An 18,372-nucleotide genomic window follows, 5' to 3' on the forward strand; every position below is an offset into this window, starting at 1 on the left:
CTATCTTCTCCTATAACCAATTCCACAGCCTCCCCGCTGTCCGGGCATGCTGCTGGAATACACTTGCTTGTCAACCACATTAGGCTGAGGCATAAAATGCCCATCAAACTTGGCCAGTCTCCCAGAAGAATTGTCCTTGTGGCTCCCCTCCTCCAAGGCACTGAACGCTTCATTCCGCTTCCTTGCCCCAGTATATAGATGAGCGAACCCTCCCCTCTCCACTTTCGAGGTGGTGTTTAGCTGCCATGCAAAACGCTCCATCCACTTGAGACAGCTGGATCGTCAGTTGAACCTGAGGCTCTCCCCGCACATGGACCTTTCGCATTTGACCCAATTCTGCAGCTTCCATTGTTTATCTTCTGACCCCCGGCTACGCCAGTCGCACAGACAGAGGCAAAGCAGATGCTAGTCACAACAGTTCCATTGTCAATCAAGTGTAGCCTGTCAGTGTCACCCAGAGGCGATGGGGCGCCCACTTGTGACTAACCCTTCCCCCAACCTGAAGACGAGCTCTAAGACACTTGAAAGCTTGTGCCTTCCACTCCCGGCAGACGGTCACATCTGGTGCTTTTTTTAAAAAAAAAAAAAAAAAAAAAAAAAAGGTTCCGGTACTGCAGGGGAAAGTTGTTGAGCTCTGAGAAAGGCAAGGAGCAGGGCAAGAGGCAGACGCGGTGTCCCCAGGGTGATGAAGCTGCTGCTGTTGGAATCTGGATGCTGGGCCCAGATCCTGCTGATTAAATCAGCACTGGGGTGCAGTTCTGTGGGCAGTTTCATTTTGCACCAGGCCCTGTCTGCAGGAGGGATGAGTCCCTCGTATGGTTCTCCCCATGCACCAGGGAGAAGAGGAGGCAGATGGCACACTGGGAACACCAGGTCTACGTGGTCCCCTCCCTGGCTTGTACCCAATGTACATTCTCTTGGGCGGCCTCTCCTCCCCCTGAGGGTCTGAAGCAACATCATGGTGCACAGCTAGGAGCAGCGAGGGTCAGTGACACAGCCCATAACAACCGCACTCAGGAGACACAGAGCAGAACCTCCCGGGGGATATCATATGGTGAGACCCACCAGTCCTAGGAAGTTTCCCTCACCGGAGTGCCGGGGCGTTTATGTCGTCACAGCTGGTGGGCAGCATGTGAACCATGGGGCTGGCCCCTCTCACGCACACTCTGCCCTGCTGGAGTTTCTGCTCATAGAACCATAGAGCTGGAAGAGACCTCAGGAGTCATCAAGTCCAGCCCCCTGCCCAAGGCAGGACCAATCCAACTAAATCAACCCGGCCAGGGCTTTGTCAAGCCGAGACTTAAACACCTCTAGGGGTGGAGACTCCACCACTTCCCTAGGTAACCCATTCCAGTGCTTCACCACTCTCCTAGTGAAATAGTTTTTCCTAATATCCAACCTGGACCTCCCCCACTGTAACTTGAGCCCATTGCTCCTTGTTCTGCCACCTGCCCCCACTGAGAACAGCCTTTCTCCACCCTCTTTGGAACCCCCCTTCAGGTAGTTGCAGGCTGCTCTCAAATCCCCCCTCACTCTTCTGTTCTTCAGACTAAACAAACCCAAATCCCTCAGTCGCTCCTTGTAGGTCATGTGCTCCAGCCCCCGAAGCATTTTGGCTGCCTCTGCTGGCCCCTCTCCAATGCGTCCACATCCTTTCTGTGGTGGGGGGCCCAGAACTGGACACAATACTCCAGATGTGGCCTCGCCAGAGCCGAATAAAGGGGAATAATCACTTCTCTGGATCTGCTGACAATGCTCCTCCTAATGCACCTAATATGCCATTAGCCTTCTTAGGGTAAGAATAGCCATACTGTGTGAGAGCAAAGGTCCATCTCACTCAGTATCCTGTGTGCCAACAGCGACCAATGCCAGGTGCCCCAGAGGGAGTGAAAAGAAACAGGTAATCATCAAGTAATCCCGTTTCTGTCGCCCATTTCCAGCCTCTGACAAACAGAGGCTACGGACACCATTCCTACCCATCCTGGCTAATAAGTGTTAATGGGCCTGTCCCTCATGAATTATCTAGTTCTTTTTTGAACTCTGTTAAAGACCTGGTCTTCACAACATCCTCTGGCAAGGAGTTCCACGGTTTGTGTGCTGCATGAAGAAAAACTTCTGTTTGTTTGTTTTGAACCTGCTAGCTATTCATATAATTTGTTGAGCCTAGTTCTTATGTTATGGAAATGAGTAAATAACTTTTCTTTATTCACTTTCTTCATATCTGTCATGATTTTATAGACCTCTGTCATATCTCCCCTTGGTCACCTCTTTTCTAAGCTGAAAAGTGCCAGTCTTTTTATTCTATCTTCTTATGGGACCCGTTCCAAACCCCTAATCATTTCTGTTGCCCTTTTCTGAACCTTTTACAATGCCAAGAGATCTTTTTTTGAAATGAGGCAGCTGCATCTGCAGGCAGTATTCAAGATATGGGCATCCCATGGTTTTATATAGAGGCAATAAGATGTTCTCTGACTTACTCTCTATCCCTTTTTGCAAGATTCCTAACATTCTGTTTGCTTTTTTGACTGCTGCTGCACACTGGGTATTTTCAAAGAACTATGCACAATAACTCCAAGATCTCTCTCTTGACTGGTAATAGCTGAATTAGTCCCCATCATTTTGTATGTATAGTTCAGATTATTTTTTCCAATGTGCATTACTTTGCATTTGCCTCTCTGACATTCTTTCATGGGGCTATTCCTGTGACTAAGGCAAGCAGGAATTGACCTGTGGTTGAAGGGGAAAAAGAAGTATAAAAGTCCTGACTTTCTGCACACAGATGTCTGCCCTTGCGGGAACTGCGCCAGGAAGGGCCTCTGCCAAAAAACCTCATACCTACCCTATAAAAATGCTGTGCAAGTATCTGACAAGCCAATATACTGAAGCAATTATAGCCTCTGGAATGGGATTAAAATAAAACAGCATTGTCCATTTCTGTCAGCCAGATATTTAATTGTTCAATCTGTTTGGAGTTTTCCTGGACAAAAGAGTAAATCATTTTGTGTGAATGGAAAATAATGAAGTGGCATCTGAAATGCTGTTATCATTACCCACTTGGCAACACCCACCGTTATTCTGGTGCTTATTTGATATAAAAATAGACCTTTCAAATCAATATACTCTGACACTGTGTGATTTGCAGGAGTTTTAGGGCAGTCACTTCAGAAGGGCCTATTTTATGTGAAAAATACTAATGAGTTTTTTCAAGTCACTGACCAATGGCTGTTTGGCGGCAGTATTGGAAACATGTTTCTTGTTTATTTTAGAAGGGGCTGAGGGGGGAGCGATGGTTCTTCGCACTCTGCAGGGCCTCGAGTGTGGATATAATAGGGCTCTGTTAGTGCTCTGGGGATTGGCTCTACTTCATTCCCAGCTGAAGCAGCTGAAAGGCCCTTTGTATGACCCACCTCTAAGTTTCAGCAACATTTTCCCAAGATACAGGGAGCAGCAGCGTACCAAGGATACATGGTTTGTTTTAAAGGGAGCCCAATATTTTGAGGCTGATGCTCTGCCTACCAAAATGCCAATGTCACGCTTCTGGTGGTTTCCTTTTGTGTACATATAAAGCTATGAGAAGTGCTGTCCTGTCCTGTCCCATGGACGGTCACACAGGAGGTCCTGCTGCTTCATCTCATGTTTCTGTGGTGCTGGAAGTATTGACGTGGTGAAATGTTGTTGTGGGACCAGATCCTTTAGGTCAGTATGACGGAGATGGGAAATGAAGCCATTCTGACATTTGCTTAGCTTAGCTGAAGAGACTATAGGCAGACACTTTGAACTATGCACCCACAGAAGACTGGTAATCCGCAGCACCAGTAAAGCAACTCAGTAAATAGGGAATATTTACTTCCGCCTGCCTGCACAGGCAATTGGGCAGGTACCTGTCGGGTAAGACTGTCTCTCTCCCTCCTGCTGTAACATGGCATGAGACTGTACTTGCCTTGTCTTGTTTGCCCACAATGCTTGGAAGGCAGTAGGAAAGTACAGAAGCCATATCATTCAGAAGCGATGACTCATAGCAGCCCATCACAATGCAAATGTCTCCTCCCTGATAAAGCTGATGATAAGAAGGAGGGGGTAACCTACATACCTGCTCTGAGACGCCAGGATTTCCTGGAGCCCTTGGGCTGAGCTACAGCACATTGAATTCCACTTTATAGAGGAGATTGATTTCTGTTTTTTGTTTCTGTTTTTCATTCCGCCCCTACCTGCTCTGAACAAGACCCTAAAGCCAAGTCCCAAATCCTGCCTGCTTTGCTTGGCAATGACCAGGTAGAATTTGGCCTCAAATAGAAGTTTTGTTTAAAAAACCCACACAGCAACAAAACCAAAAATAACCCCAGCAATGCTACACTCCTCTGGAATTGTTTCCATTATTCTATTGAAAACACCAGGGAAAACATTTCCCCCTCTTTTCGCTTCACCATTTGCAAGCCAAGTATTGCAGCCCTGTGCTATTGCACGAGACCCTGAAAGTAAAACTGACAAGAAACTGGTCAAAAAGAAAAGTGGCTTTGACCCACCTGTCTCTTCTTGTTTGTTCCGATGTCCTGACCCAGCATTTCCTCTTCCTATATTGCTGTGAACCAGGTGTCTGACTGGCTGCCACTCTCCCCAAACATGGCTGCATCTCCCCACTGCCTCCATTACTGTGCTGCCTAATCTTTTTTGTCACCTGACAGTTTTAGACCTTTTCTGTTTCATAGCACCTTCTTGTGTGCTCCCAGACTCAGCCAGGGAGGGACTGTCTAGTGGCATTGTCGTTTTGCATTTGCATCTGAAAGAGAAGGAAAGAATACCGTTATGTAGAGTGGCTAGGAATTTTTAGAGAGCTATTCTAAGCAACTGCCTGAAAAGCCATTTATTCGAAAGCCCAGAAGTCTGGCCCTCTGTGATCCTTTTGAAAATGTTGGCTCTGTTACCCACTGTGCACAGCATCGGCATCTATAAAAGCACAGATATCAGCCAGCACTTACGTAGCTCTCTACACCCTTTGAGTGTGGGGTAAACAGGAACCAGGAATCTTCCTGTGCGTAGGAAGAAACCGTCAGTCTGGGGTGGGGAAACTGAGACAGAAAAGGGAGGTAAATTCCCAGAGGCAGGACTTGCATTATGTGATTGCCTGGGCCGTCTAGGGGCCACCTCTCATTCGCCTTCCCAACAGCCCAAGCCTGTGTCCTTGGCACAGGGCTGGTTACTGCTGGCCTGTCTGAGCAAGGTGTCTCTCTCCTTTCTCTCTTGGGCAGAGAGAGACTGGAGATGATGCCAAGAAATCAGATGACATGAAAGTGCTGCAGCTAAATGTGTGCAGTGACCAGGAAGTGGCTCAGGCGGCGGAGTTTGTGAAGAACAATCTGAAGGAGCCGGAGAAAGGTACTGAGGACAGTGTTATAGGCGGCAGGGGTGTGGGTGTGGGTGTGCACGTGCGCACACTCTCTCAGGCCAGGTGCCTTTTTAATTCACTTCCATGAATCCTTGCTAAGGAGGAGTTACGCCCAGGGCAGAGATAAGGTGATGTAGTAATGTGTCCGGGAGTATTCCGTGGAAGGCATTTCCTGGTTTGGGGTTTTTGTCATCCCATTGTGCAAGGTATAGAGGGGAGCTGGCCTGTTGCATGACAGAAGCACAAGGACATGCTGGCAAACAGCCGCTTAGTATGAACAGCCTGGCTCCAGCTTGACTGGAATACAGTCAGTACTCTGCAGCACTGCAGATAACTGGGCTGGCAGTGGGGAATGGAGCTTGAAGTGGGTCCTCCCTGTTTCCCTCCCTCTCTCACCTCTGAGTCTGAGCCTGCTTTGGGGAGGTTGTGAGGGTTCTTGGCCACGGTGGATCACACTATGCCTGCAATGCTGTATTCACAGAGCCTGTCCAAGTGCACTGCCACCCATACAGGAGTTAACCAGTCTCAGACCAGAATGCGCCACGTCAGGATAGTGAGTATCTGCCCCTTGCTCATGGCTCTGCCCATAGACATCTGCACAGGAGCATTTGGGGGCTGCTCCATCTAAGAGAGTCCCCAAGGCCTTGTCCTGAAGGACCTGGGCAACGCTGGGTAAGTCTACTAGTGATAATCAAATGACTAAATAAGTGGTCAGAACTAATCGTGCAATGTCTGACCCTTGTTTTCCTATTGTTTGCTCTGTCGTTGTCATTGGTTACGGCTTGTCTAGTACCATAGAGGCAGACACAGGGCTTCGCGAAACCGAGTCCTTGCCCTGAAGCACGTAAAGTGGAAGGGCTTTGTCCTGCGGACACTGCTGGGCGCACCTCACGGCTGTAAACGCTCTGCCTGGCACCTGGGCTCCGACCTCCGTTCTTCACTGAGGCTCCGCTCTGGGGCCGGCTCAGCGGGGTGCGAGGGGCTCTGCAGAGGCGTATGAGGACAGAGGCCTAATTGCAAGCCAGTCGGTCTCATTGCCATCAATGCCAGCTAGGGAGGTTCTGCTGAAAGAGGCCCAGTCGCTGGGCGGGTTCTGAGCCGCTGCTGCCGCTGCCACTGTTGCTGCTGCAAGGGCAGGAGAAAGAACGTGGATGGCAGGGCCCTGCGGAGGCACCGTGGGTAAGTTGGGGCTTTCAAAAGTGGCCTCTGATGCCCTTCTTGAGCCTGACTTTTCAGAGGTGCTGAGCACACTCATTCCCCCAGAGGTCAGTGGGATCCATGGATGCTCTGGAAATCAGCCCGTGGGTTGGGCCCCCCAAATCTAGTCTGAGCCTTCACCTTCTCTGGCTGGAGGGGGACACTGTGCCGCTGCCGGGCAGGCCGCTGCTCTAGGGGAGCTCTTGCCGACTTCCCTTGTGTGTGTGTTCGGTCCAGCAGCAGCAAGTGTGGCTCATGCGGAGTGGGGAGCTACAGCCCCACCTGCCCCTCTGTCCGTCCCGCCTCAGGAGAACCAATGGCCTGGCCCAAGCAGCATCTCTCCTGGGTGAGGACAGGTGCGGGTCCCTCAGCAACTTCCCTGGTGCTTTGAGCCAGTCCCTGGATACTCTTCTGCCTCCCGTTACTCCATGTTACCTTGGTCCCGGGGCTCCTCTCTGAGTGTATTTTACTGCCCTAGACGAAAGCATCCAGGCTTTGCCGGGGGAAGGTAAATCCCAGGGAAAGCAGGGCCTCTACCCCTTAAACACTCTGTTGTTTATTGGCAGGTCTGTGGGGCTCAGTGAACACTGGCATGTCAGCCTTCAGGGAGGTGGAATTCACAAGCTCACACACGAGCAAGGAGGTGGAAGATGTCAACCTGTGGGGAACTGTCCGAGTGATCAAGGTGTTCCTGCCCCACATTCACAGCCACAAAGGTCCTGAGGGCATCGGCATGGCTGCAGGCAGGGAGAAGCTTCACAACGCAACAGGGAAAACCATCGCTAGCTCAAGGCTGTACAGGCAGGAGTCGGCCTGCAATAGGAGCACCTGACAGAGCTACAGGAAGTCACTTTGTGTAACTCCTGTCGCTGAGGGGCCCGAGCTACAGGGAGGCTGATAAATGCGGTTATAACAATATCTGTGCATAGAGCCATTTTAAATGTGTCCCCGCCCAGCCGAACATGCCAGGCAGGCAATAAGTATGAGGAAATCTGAGGGACTCGTGGAAGCAGGCGGCCATTGGCGGATGCAAGCCCAGCCTCCTACTCTGGGAAGGGAGACACACCTGCAGTGGGAACCTGGGGTGATTCTTGTGCTGATAAATATACTCCAGCTGCCCTAGAATAAGAACCTGCCCTGTCAAGTCTGCATGCGGCTCTACCTGTTCCGTTGCCATGGCGCGCGTCCGGGGGTGGACAATGGAGCAGGTACAGGTGTGCCGCTCTGCTCTGCCTGGCTCTCGGTTTCAACCCCCCACCGCCTGGCCCACACAACTCCTGAGAGGATTTTCAGGCCTAGGCCGGCGAATGTGGCTGAAGGCCCCGGTGCACTGGAGCCGGATGAAGTGCTAGGGGGAGACTTTCTGCTCCTGCCCCAACCCCTCGGAGTATGAGCCCCTTTGTGCTGGCAGAGGCCTGTGGCGAGGTGCCCTGGGGGTTCAGGATGTTTCCCCTTCTGACAGCCACGGCAGCTTCCTCTCCTGCTGTTGAGGACAGCGCCGTTCCTCTCCACGTGCTCACCCCCATTCTGGGCCCAGACTGACACATGAATGGTCCTGCCAAGAAATCTCCCCTTCACTGGCATGGGAGGCCACACAGCGTCCTGGGGCTCCCCGCCATGGGACCCCATGCTCCTGAGCCAGCCCTGTCTGAGGCTTTGCTCGATATTCGTTATTACCCAGAAACAGTCACTGCGCCCCTTCGGTGAGTTTGTGGCATGGAGGGTGTGGCGATGGCCCTGGGAAATGCCCATCCATGTGCCCACAATAAACATGGTTGCCTCTGCTTCTACCCCCTGCTCCTCCGTGGCTAACACCCAGCTCAGCAAATACAAGTGAGTGCCAGCGGGGTTATTCCTGCTGTGGAGGTGGAAAGGGGCAAAGCCTTCCAGGGACAGAATGGAGAGGGGCAGACTGAGGAGGCTGCTGCTGAAGTTAGCTGTGTTTGTGGTGGGGAGTCCTGCTGCTGGAAGCCAGTCACCATCTAGGTCTGAGGGAGAGTCGCAAGGGGCTTGAAGGAGGGGACTTGCTGCCATGTCCTGAGTGACGGGCCCCTCTCCCTCCAGGTGATGTTGTCTGGAGACTGCTCCCTGAAGGGGTTATCCTGTCACCCATCTATTCATGCACCCTCCCAGCCTAGCCCAGAACAGAGGCTAGCGATCCCCTTTCCCTTGGCTGTTCCCTCCAGGCCGTGTGGTGAACATCACCAGCATGCTAGGCCGGATAGCCAGCCCATCCTGCTCCTCCTATTGCCTTTCCAGCTTTGGCGTGGCAGCCTTCTCTGACTGCCTCTAGCCAGAAATGCACCGCTGGGGCGCGTGTGTTCTCCTCTTCGAACCCAGCAACTTTGGAGCTGCCACTGGCATCCTGATGCATGACAGCATCGAAGCCCAGGCAGAGGAGCTGTGGAGCGGAGCCAGCAAAGCAGTCCAGGCAGACTATGGGAAGCCCTATGTCACGTGCCAGATCACCCTGCTGAAGTCCTTCATTAACAGCAGCTGAGAGACATGTCCCCTCACGGATGCACTCGCTTCCACGTACCCGTACCCCCGGTACAGTCCCACGGAGGCCTACTGGCGCGTGCTTGCTGACTGGCTGGATATTTACTGAGCCTCACTTGAAATCGCTGGCCTGGCAGCATCCGCTGGCTCTTCGTAGCTGGAGCTGAAAGCTGCTCAGCGGTAGCTAAGGGCAGGATGGCTCTGGAGCCCCGTGTCTCTGCCAGGCCTGTTGCACCGAGCCAGGCCTGGGGCCCATGTCTGTGTTGTGACCCCTGAGAAATGCCTGGGCCTGGCCCCTCCCAGTCCTCCGCCGTCATGCTCCCTGCTCTTCCAAGGGCATTTTCCACTGGGCTGTGGAGGGGGCAGGTTTATAAGAAGACAAATCTGATCCTGGAGTACGAAGCCCGGGGCTGGATCTCTCACGGACGGGCTCTTGCCAAGGGCAGGCCGGCTGAGGTGATGGAGTCGAGGTCTGAAAAGAGAACTGCTAAAATGGGAAACAAAAGCCGCACTTTCCATTCGATCAGAAATAGGTCAGCCACAGCCCGTCTCCCTCCGCCCCGCCTCGTGATCCTGCTGAGTCACACACTCCACAGCCGTCTCTAGGGGAAACAGCCGCACGACCTCTAAATGACTCATGCTGCAGAGCCAGGCTCCGGAGAACCCGGCTGCCCTGCAAGTGCGAACCCGCAGCAGAGAGAGGCCGTCCACGACGTGGCCCTGAGCAGGAAGCCACTGCAAGAGCAGGCCCAGACGTGGGCTGGGTGGGAGCACGTCCACAGGGGCTGCACCTTCCCTGGCTCCCTGGTTGGCTGCTGGAGTCCAGGGCTTCGCCAGCCCGCTGTGGGTCTGAGTGGCCGGGGCTTCGCCAGCCCGCTGTGGGTCTGAGTGGCCGGGGCTTCGCCAGCCCGCACCGTGGGTCTGAGTGGCCGGGGCTTCGCCAGCCCGCTGTGGGTCTGAGTGGCCGGGGCTTTGCCAGCCTGCTGTGGGTCTGAGTGGCCGGGGCTTATCCAGCCCACGCTGTGGGTCTGAGTGGCTGGGGCTTCGCCAGCCCGCTGTGGGTCTGAGTAGCCGGGGCTTATCCAGCCCGCGCTGTGGGTCTGAGTGGCCGGGGCTTATCCAGCCCGCGCTGTGGGTCTGAGTAGCCGGGGCTTCGCCAGCCCGCTGTGGGTCTGAGTGGCCGGGGCTTCGCCAGCCCGCACCGTGGGTCTGAGTGGCCGGGGCTTCGCCAGCCCGCTGTGGGTCTGAGTGGCCGGGGCTTTGCCAGCCCGCTGTGGGTCTGAGTGGCCGGGGCTTATCCAGCCCACGCTGTGGGTCTGAGTGGCTGGGGCTTCGCCAGCCCGCTGTGGGTCTGAGTAGCCGGGGCTTATCCAGCCCGCGCTGTGGGTCTGAGTGGCCGGGGCTTATCCAGCCCGCGCTGTGGGTCTGAGTAGCCGGGGCTTCGCCAGCCCGCTGTGGGTCTGAGTGGCCGGGGCTTCGCCAGCCTGCGCCGTGGGTCTGAGTGGCCGGGGCTTATCCAGCCCGCGCTGTGGGTCTGAGTGGCCGGGGCTTATCCAGCCCGCGCCGTGGGTCTGAGTGGCCGGGGCTTCGCCAGCCCGCGCCGTGGGTCTGAGTGGCCGGGGCTTATCCAGCCCGCGCCGTGGGTCTGAGTGGCCGGGGCTTCGCCAGCCGGCACTGTGGGTCTGAGTGGCCGGGGCTTTGCCAGCCCGAGCCAGGGGTCTGAGTGGCCCTTTCACCTCTGGCCACAGACAGGCACTTGACTTCTGGCCCAGGTTTGGGATCCACCCACAATGGGCTGTCTGGTCAGCTTCTCTGCTCTGGTGCAGCTGCTCTTTCCCTCCCCCACAGAGGCGCCCCAGGCATGGGTCAGGCATTGTCCCACCTGCGTGTTGTGACAGAGTCCACGGGCAAAGCTGTGCTGAGCTAGCCAGCAGTGTGGGGATTGATGGGTTAATAATGCCTCTCAGGCTTGAGCCTCTCAGCTGTGGCCCTGGCTGAGTGAATCGCTGCAGCTGGGCCAGGGCAGCCGAGGCAGAAGCACAGGTCAGGCAGTGGCTCTGGAGGAGGACGGGGCTCCCGGGAGCTCGGCTGGCTGGCTGGTGTGAAGGTCAGTAACGTGGAGAAGGGCTGAGCCAGACTCTGCCAGGCCACTCTGTCGGCTAAGCAAGAGCCCTGTGCACAGAGCCCAGAGGGACATGGCTGCTGCTCAGCCAGGGCCTCCCATGAGCACCTCCTGGCCATGCTGACTCCGGCCCGCTCTGGCGCAGAGGAGGGGATGCCACGAGCACTGGGAATGAGGGGGGATCAGGCCAGCCCTGTGGGTGGGCGTCTGGAGCACAGAGAGCAGACTATGGCTAGCACTAACCGGTCCCTCTTTGGCCCTGCCTTCTCAGCCGCCCCTGCACACCCACACTGAATCTGAGCCATCCCCACAGGACACTGAAACGCCTGGGCCTCTGAGTACCACACCCTGAGTGGATGCTGCTGGGGCCCCATTTCTCTCCTCTGTCATTGATATTTCACAATGAAATGCTAATAAGCATCTCCTCAGAAAGCCTTCCCAATCGCTCTGCGGCTATGAGAGTAGCTGGGGCTAGTGGCACAGGGATGGGGCCTGCATGTGGCATCAGATGCTTTCTCTTTGCTGCGCTAGTTGTTCAGCATTGCCCCTGCTCTGGAGTGACTGCGTATCCGACCGTGATCACACTCCCGGCACTGCTGGCCAGGTTGGGATCCATTGTCCAGCTTCAGCGCAGGCAGCACACACGCCCCTGCTGCTGCTGCTTGCAAACCGAGGTGAGACAAGAGTGAATTCTAAACCTGCTTGTCAATCATCCAACCAGGCTCTAGTGTATGAGTACAGCGTTTTATAGGCTGTACCTGTGGCTGGCGTCTGAATCCAACTGTAAATGCTGTTGGATGTCAATAAAGGAGGCATCCCATGGAGCATGTGTGCAGAGGGCACGTGTTGTAAATCAGAGATGGAAACACCGGGTGGGCGGTAGGGCTGTTTTCCACTGCACATCACAAGGGGACAGAAAATGCCAGGGATGCAGGGTGCCTGTTACTACGAAAGATAAGAGACCTCGTGTTAAGCACTGCACAGCTGCGTCCTCTGTGCCCTTAGTGTCACCGGCACCGAGAAGTTCTGGGAACATGGAGTGTCCCTTGATTACACAGAAGGAAAAATAAAGGAGATTCCTAGGGAAGGTGGTTGTTTCCAATGCTTGTGTCTTTGCATTTTCTCTTTCTGCTTCTGTGGGCTCTAGCCCAGGTCAGGGCATCTCCAGTCCAGCATAGCAGCCATTCTCAGGCTCCTGTGTTACTCGCATAAATTTCTCTGTCTCTTCCACACTTTAGAGACACACACCTTTACCCAATTCCTAGGGCTCAAGGGGCAACCCTGTTAATTTACACACCCACCCTTGCCCAGTTCCTAGGGCTCAGGGAGTAACTTCCTGAAGGTTTGCAGGGTCTTTTGCCACTGAAAGAGCCTTATCATATATATAGTAGCCCAGTGTCTAAGAGTCTGTAACGCCGAAATGCTGGCTGTTCTCTCTGGGGGGCGCTGTTGCTGAAATGCTGGCTGTTCTCTCTGGGGGGGCGCAGTTGCCGAAATGCCGGCTGTTCCCTCTGGGGGGCGCTGTTGCTGAAATGCTGGCTGTTCCCTCTGGGGGGCGCTGTTGCTGAAATGCTGGCTGTTCCCTCTGGGCGGTGCTGTTGCTGAAATGCTGGCTGTTCCCTCTGGGCGGCGCTGTTGTTGAAATGCTGGCTGTTCTCTCTGGGCGGTGCTGTTGCTGAAATGCTGGCTGTTCTCTCTGGGCGGTGCTGTTGCCGAAATGCTGGCTGTTCCCTCTGGGGGGCGCTGTTGCCGAAATGCTGGCTGTTCCCTCTGGGGGGGGCGCTGTTGCCTGAAATGCTGGCTGTTCCCTCTGGGGGGGCGCTGTTGCTGAAATGCTGGCTGTTCCCTCTGGGGGGCGCTGTTGCCGAAATGCTGGCTGTTCCCTCTGGGGATGCTGTTGCTGAAATGCTGGCTGTTCCCTCTGGGGGGCCCGGCTGAGCAGTGCAGAAGTCAGCCGAGTGCCATGGTAGGAGGCGAAGGGGGGCAGAGTGGTGACGTGCGGCGTGACAGCAGCTCCAGGCCCCGTCCCCTGGCTGTGAACGTCACCGCCCCGCCCCCCTTCGCCTCCCACCATGGCACTCAGCTGACTTCTGCGCCCCTCAGCCAGGCCACCGCGTGGGAGCAAGTGGCACAAGCGACCGTTTGGGCTCCGTGCTCTTCATGAAGCATGGCTGTTTGGGCTCTGCGGTCCCCCGAGTGAGAGGCAGGAGGGGAAGAACAAGAGAGAGAGAGGCGGGAGGCGGAGGAGAGCTAAGAGAGAGGGGCGGGGAGGCAGGAGGAGGAGGAGAGAGAGAGACCGGAGGCTCCGGAGAGAAGACCAACATGGAGGAGAGACCTGAAAATCCCGTTTTATGGCAGGCTCATTGGCTAGTACAGTAATATCTTATTCTCTATTTATTGACAGTCCCAAAGCAAGCAGAATACACATGCTAAGCACAGTGTCATGCTCACTAATCCTGATCAAGGCAGGCAGACTTTCCCTGTTGGCCAGGCAAGGTGAGGGTATGTCTACACTACCCCCCTAATTCGAACTAGGGGGGGTAATGTAGTCATACGGAGTTGCAAATGAAGCCCGGGATTTGAATGGCCAGTGCCATTTTTAAATTAGGAAGCCTAATCCAAACTAGCTAGTCCATTCCGCGTGTAGCCGCGCGGCACGCAGTCTGAACTGGCCGGCATTTAAAAATGGCGCCGGGTGGCTTTATGCAAATGAAGCCTAGGAAATTCAAATCCCGGGCTTCATTTGCAACTCCGTATGACTACATTACCCCCCCTAGTTCGAATTAGGGGGGTAGTGTAGACAGACCCTCAGTCTCTCTGGATCTTAGCTGCTGCACGTCACGGTTGTGCAGAGGAGTCCTGATTCTACGCAGACATCAAGAACCACTGGCACTTTCATTGCTTTGTTGGTTGATAATATGTGAGCCATCCGATATTGCAGTTTAGACCATTTGCATGAGAGTTAAACTTGAGAATGAAGTGGAGTTCCAATCCTTCTCTGTGTATTTGGCTTGTAGAATTGATCTGAAACAAAACAGCAACTTGGAGATCCCTTAATGAGTGTCTAGGGAGGTTCAAGTGTTCCCCAACAGGTTTTTGAGTGTGTGATGTCTGTGTAGAATCTGGTGTTAGCACTCTTCCTTTCCTAGTGCAAACTAATGATTCTTATCGGCCTCTTTTAGCTATTTAGTCTTTAGGATGCCACTAGACTATTTGTTGTTTTTTAAGTTTTTCCTGTTACAGACTGGCTCAGCTACCCAATGTCCTCTTCCCCTCCCCTCCCATTTTATCTCTTTCTCCCCCCTCCCCCTTCGGCCTTCCCTTATTTATTCTTGGTTCTAGACTTCCAACACTCCAGTCATCTGCACAAGCAGGCTGTGCCCACGAAAGCTCATGATCCCATCTACATGTTTATTAGTCTTCAAAGTGCTGCCAGACCATTGGTTGTTGTTGAAGTTTTTCCTGGTACCCCCTGAAGCTATTGGTAAGCAGTTTCTTGCCAGACAGAACGCTGTTAACTGAGTTTTCTCTACCCATCTTGAGATCCGTTTCTTCTCTGGTGACAGTGGGGGCCGTTAGGACAGGGCTCTTCTCAGAGCCGAGCGTGACACTATTTTAATGCAGTTTGGATGGAACATGAGGATGCGACTCAGGCTTTACAGCTCATGGCTGCTGCTCTTCAGTCTGGCTGCAGAGGAAGGCTTTAGTTTAGGCCTTCCAATATGGCTACAGAAAAACCATCTTGTTACACCTGGGGTTCCTTGTCTGCCCCCTCTTGAGGTAGAGACCTAAGTCTCTCCTCGCTGAGCTGCTCGGCTTCCTGCCTACGCTGAATTCCTCAGCGATCCTCCTGTCTGCTGCCTGCAGGACGAAAACTGGAAAGAGCCAACCCGTGCTGGCAGCTTAGCAGTGAGCAGTCACCCCAGCATGGGCTCTGGTGGGAATCAGCCCTTCGAGCCCCGCACCAGGGACAGGTCCCCATGAGTATGCCAAGTGCCTCTAGCCCTGGCCAGGAGGGAGTGGGGTCCCTCCCTTGGCAGAAGGGCCTGTCCATGTGCTGGATCAGCCACCGGCCCTGAGTCACTTGAGATGCAGGCTATTGACCCCTTGGTCGGTTAGCCAGAGACTCCAGTTGGACCCAGCATCTCCAAGCCTTTCTCAGCAGTGTGCCTGGCCACACTTGTTACAGCGCAGTGACTTGCCTCCCACTGTTCCTGTTCCTGGAGGCCTTTGCGCTCCCTCCCCCGTGGCCCACAGTGACACACACACCTCATAAGGGTAGTCCAGGGCAGGGGGTGGGCTCACACTGCAGCAAGGGAGGTTTAGGTTGGACATAAGGGAAAGCTTCCTGCCTGTCAGGGTGGTCAGACACTGGAATAAGTTGCCTGGGGAGGTTGCGGAGTCTCCATCTCTGGAGATATGTAAGAGCAGGTTGGACAGACACCTGCCAGGGCTGGTCTAGACGGTGCCTGGTCCTGCTATGAGGGCCGGGGACTGGACTCGATGCCTCTCGAGCAAAGGTGAAAGTGAGTCAGTCACTGGCAAGAGACTGGCCGTCTGGGAGTGAGGCCGTGGATGCTGCCAGCACCCTGGGCAGCATGGTCCCTGCCACCAGCCAGTCCCAGTGCTCAGGCAGCCAGAGCAGCACACTCCCCACAGCTTCAGCCAACCTGGGGACCAGCAACTGGGTAGCAGGGTGGCCACGTTCCCAGCCCCGAGCTCCGCTCACACCACCCTGACCTGAGCCCCCCCTCCACACCCCACAACCCTTTGATCTGACTCCTGCACCCCCATGCTCTCCACAGCTCTGCCCTGAGCCCTCCATCCACCCCTGCCTGGACTCCTGCACCCCCCATAACCCAGATCCCTTCTGTGACCTTCCCCCAGCTCCATCCCATGCTTAGGACACTACCTTGCAGCCCCCCCAGTTCCTGCCCTGATCCCCCAGCGGGGTTGCGATAGGACGGTACCTGTAGGAAATGTCAGTTACTTTCACCCCTGCTCTCGAGGTTCCTTCCCATCCTGTTGTTTAGATTCTGTGCTGTTGCTGGGACTATCACAGGCTTGATCCTGCACCACTTACTTCCCTGAGTAACGGGCTGATCGTCAGATGCTCGCTCAGTCACTTACGGAGACCTGCCCTGCGCGGTGTCTATAGGGAGGGAAGGATGAAGACGGATGCGACCTGCGCGGTACCATGCTCATCAGCTCCCATATGTGCTCCCTGCACTGATCCAGCACCACTGAGACTCTCGACCCACCCACCGCATGGCTGCCTATGCCGTAACCGCTCAGCCTCCAGCAGCAGGGGCCGTGGTTCACAGGCTGCCCCCATGTCAGTTCATTGTTGGCTGGGTTAGTGCCCAAGGGCCATAGCTGTGATCTGGGCCCTATTGCAATGGGTGCTGTGCGACACCAAGTGAGGCCCCACCCCCACCTCGTTGGTGGGGTGACAGCGCTGTGCAGACAAACTCCCACCACGTGTGGGATACGTCCTTCTGTATTAGCAAGGGAGGGAGGGACCTGCCCTGCGAGCAGGCGGGGGCAGCCACACTGGTCCAAGTGTCCTTTCCATGCCAGGTTCGTGCTGGTAGTCACCGCATGCTGTGACGTTAAGCTTGTGTTCTTGTTACGGACGGTCTTATTGCTGCCCTCCTCACGTAGCCTGACAGCGCCTGACTTCTCCCCGAGTGTGCAGCAGTGGTGTGCAGACAGTCCTGGGGCGATAAGGAGCTTACAAGCTACTATCACCTGGAAGTGAATCATTAAAATTAAAAATGCTGAGGGAAGAAGCCGGTTGCTGAGCTAGGCACATGCCGTTATAGTCACTCAACTTACATGCACAAATACCCAATTTGTGCACCCAGCTTGCCCATGTAGTGCACACATGAGCGCTTGGACATGTAATTGGGCCCATGTACATATAAACACCAGATCTATGGGCTTACTGGACATTTCCGTAAGCCTGTGCAAATGTTCTCTTGGTGTGGATGGGCTGCACTTTGAAAGTCTGCCTCCATCCCTTTATTTTTCAGCATTCACCAGAAGGTGACTTGTTCACCTTTGTCACCAAGGGGAGACAGGAACCAAGCCGTGGAAGCCAAAAACTCCTTTTTAGTTCTGATTGAATCTACTCTTTGTTCTTCTGCAAAGTATCTGAGTAGCACAAGGTTTGGTATTTCTGGTCTGAATCCCTTATGCCAATTAACAGGATTTTTGCAATTTACACTGACTTTGTAAGAAAAAGTAAAATGTGAATAGATTGGTCAGATCTGGAGAACTGGAAAGAGAAAAGCAGGGTAGAAAAACAATGGCAAACCAGAGTGTTTATAACAGCAGCGGCATAAGAGTAGTGGCTTTTATGGGATCAGTTATAAGGTACCTAAAGATTCTAGAGCAGTTGTTCTCAGCCAGAGGAACACGTACCCCAAGGTCTTCCAGGGGGTACATTAACTCAGCTAGCTATTTGCCTAGTTTTTCAACAGGCTAGAGAAATCAGACCAAACTAAAATTTCACGGACAGTGACCTGTTTATACTGCCCTGTGTGCTATACCCTGAAATTTATCAATTTATATTCCCAGTTGCTTTCTCTGTTATCCTATCTGGTAAAAAGTGTGACACTTGGAATTGCTCCATCCTAGTGTGATGGGACATTGTTGTGTCATGCCTGATTTCGGGAGGTTTGTAAGTGGGGTGAAATGTGGGGGTACACAAGACAAATCAGGCCCTTAGAAGGGGCACAGGAGTGTGGAGCGGTTGAGAACCACTGCACTAAAGAGAGCTCTGCTGATGTGAACATGGAAGCTCACTGGAAATGGAAAATCTGTTGAAGGTTAATGGAAAATGGAGCAATTACAGTCTCTGGCCGTTTGTTTTAGTCTAGTCACTAAATGCAAATACAGTGTAAAAGACAGTTCATTCCGAACCAGCTTAAATCACTGCAGCTGTAAAGATACCTACAGCCTCTTGTGAGCATTTGCAACCTGAAACTTTTCATACCAGATAAGAAAATACTTAACCCACCTGCAGAGAACTCAAGGTTTAAAGCAGATGGGTTGAGCTGACTGGCCTTTTGTCAGTTCCTCGCCAGAGCAGGCTAGTTAGACCTGCACTGGTCTGCAAATAAGAGATCGTCCTGTTCGGCAGCAATGCTCGTAATCCATCTTGGTT

General features: G+C 53.9%; 1 protein-coding gene and 1 pseudogene across 1 annotated transcript in view; both read left to right on the plus strand.

The window, feature by feature from the left end:
• The first annotated feature begins 4,264 nt into the window (after nucleotides 1–4,264).
• LOC112543508 (D-beta-hydroxybutyrate dehydrogenase, mitochondrial-like) lies at nucleotides 4,265–10,234 on the plus strand (annotated as a pseudogene).
• A 498-nt stretch (nucleotides 10,235–10,732) lies between these two features.
• LOC102456803 (very long-chain acyl-CoA dehydrogenase, mitochondrial-like) overlaps nucleotides 10,733–18,372 on the plus strand; it is a 59,426-nt gene continuing 51,786 nt past the window's right edge. The window contains exon 1 of the mRNA XM_089780681.1: nucleotides 10,733–11,186. The gene's annotated coding sequence lies outside the window, so the exon portion shown is untranslated. The remainder of the gene's footprint in view (nucleotides 11,187–18,372) is intronic.

The sequence above is a fragment of the Pelodiscus sinensis genome, chromosome 10 (assembly GCF_052426305.1).
Source record: "Pelodiscus sinensis isolate ZL-2025 chromosome 10, ASM5242630v1, whole genome shotgun sequence".
Classification (NCBI taxonomy): Eukaryota; Metazoa; Chordata; order Testudines; family Trionychidae; genus Pelodiscus; species Pelodiscus sinensis.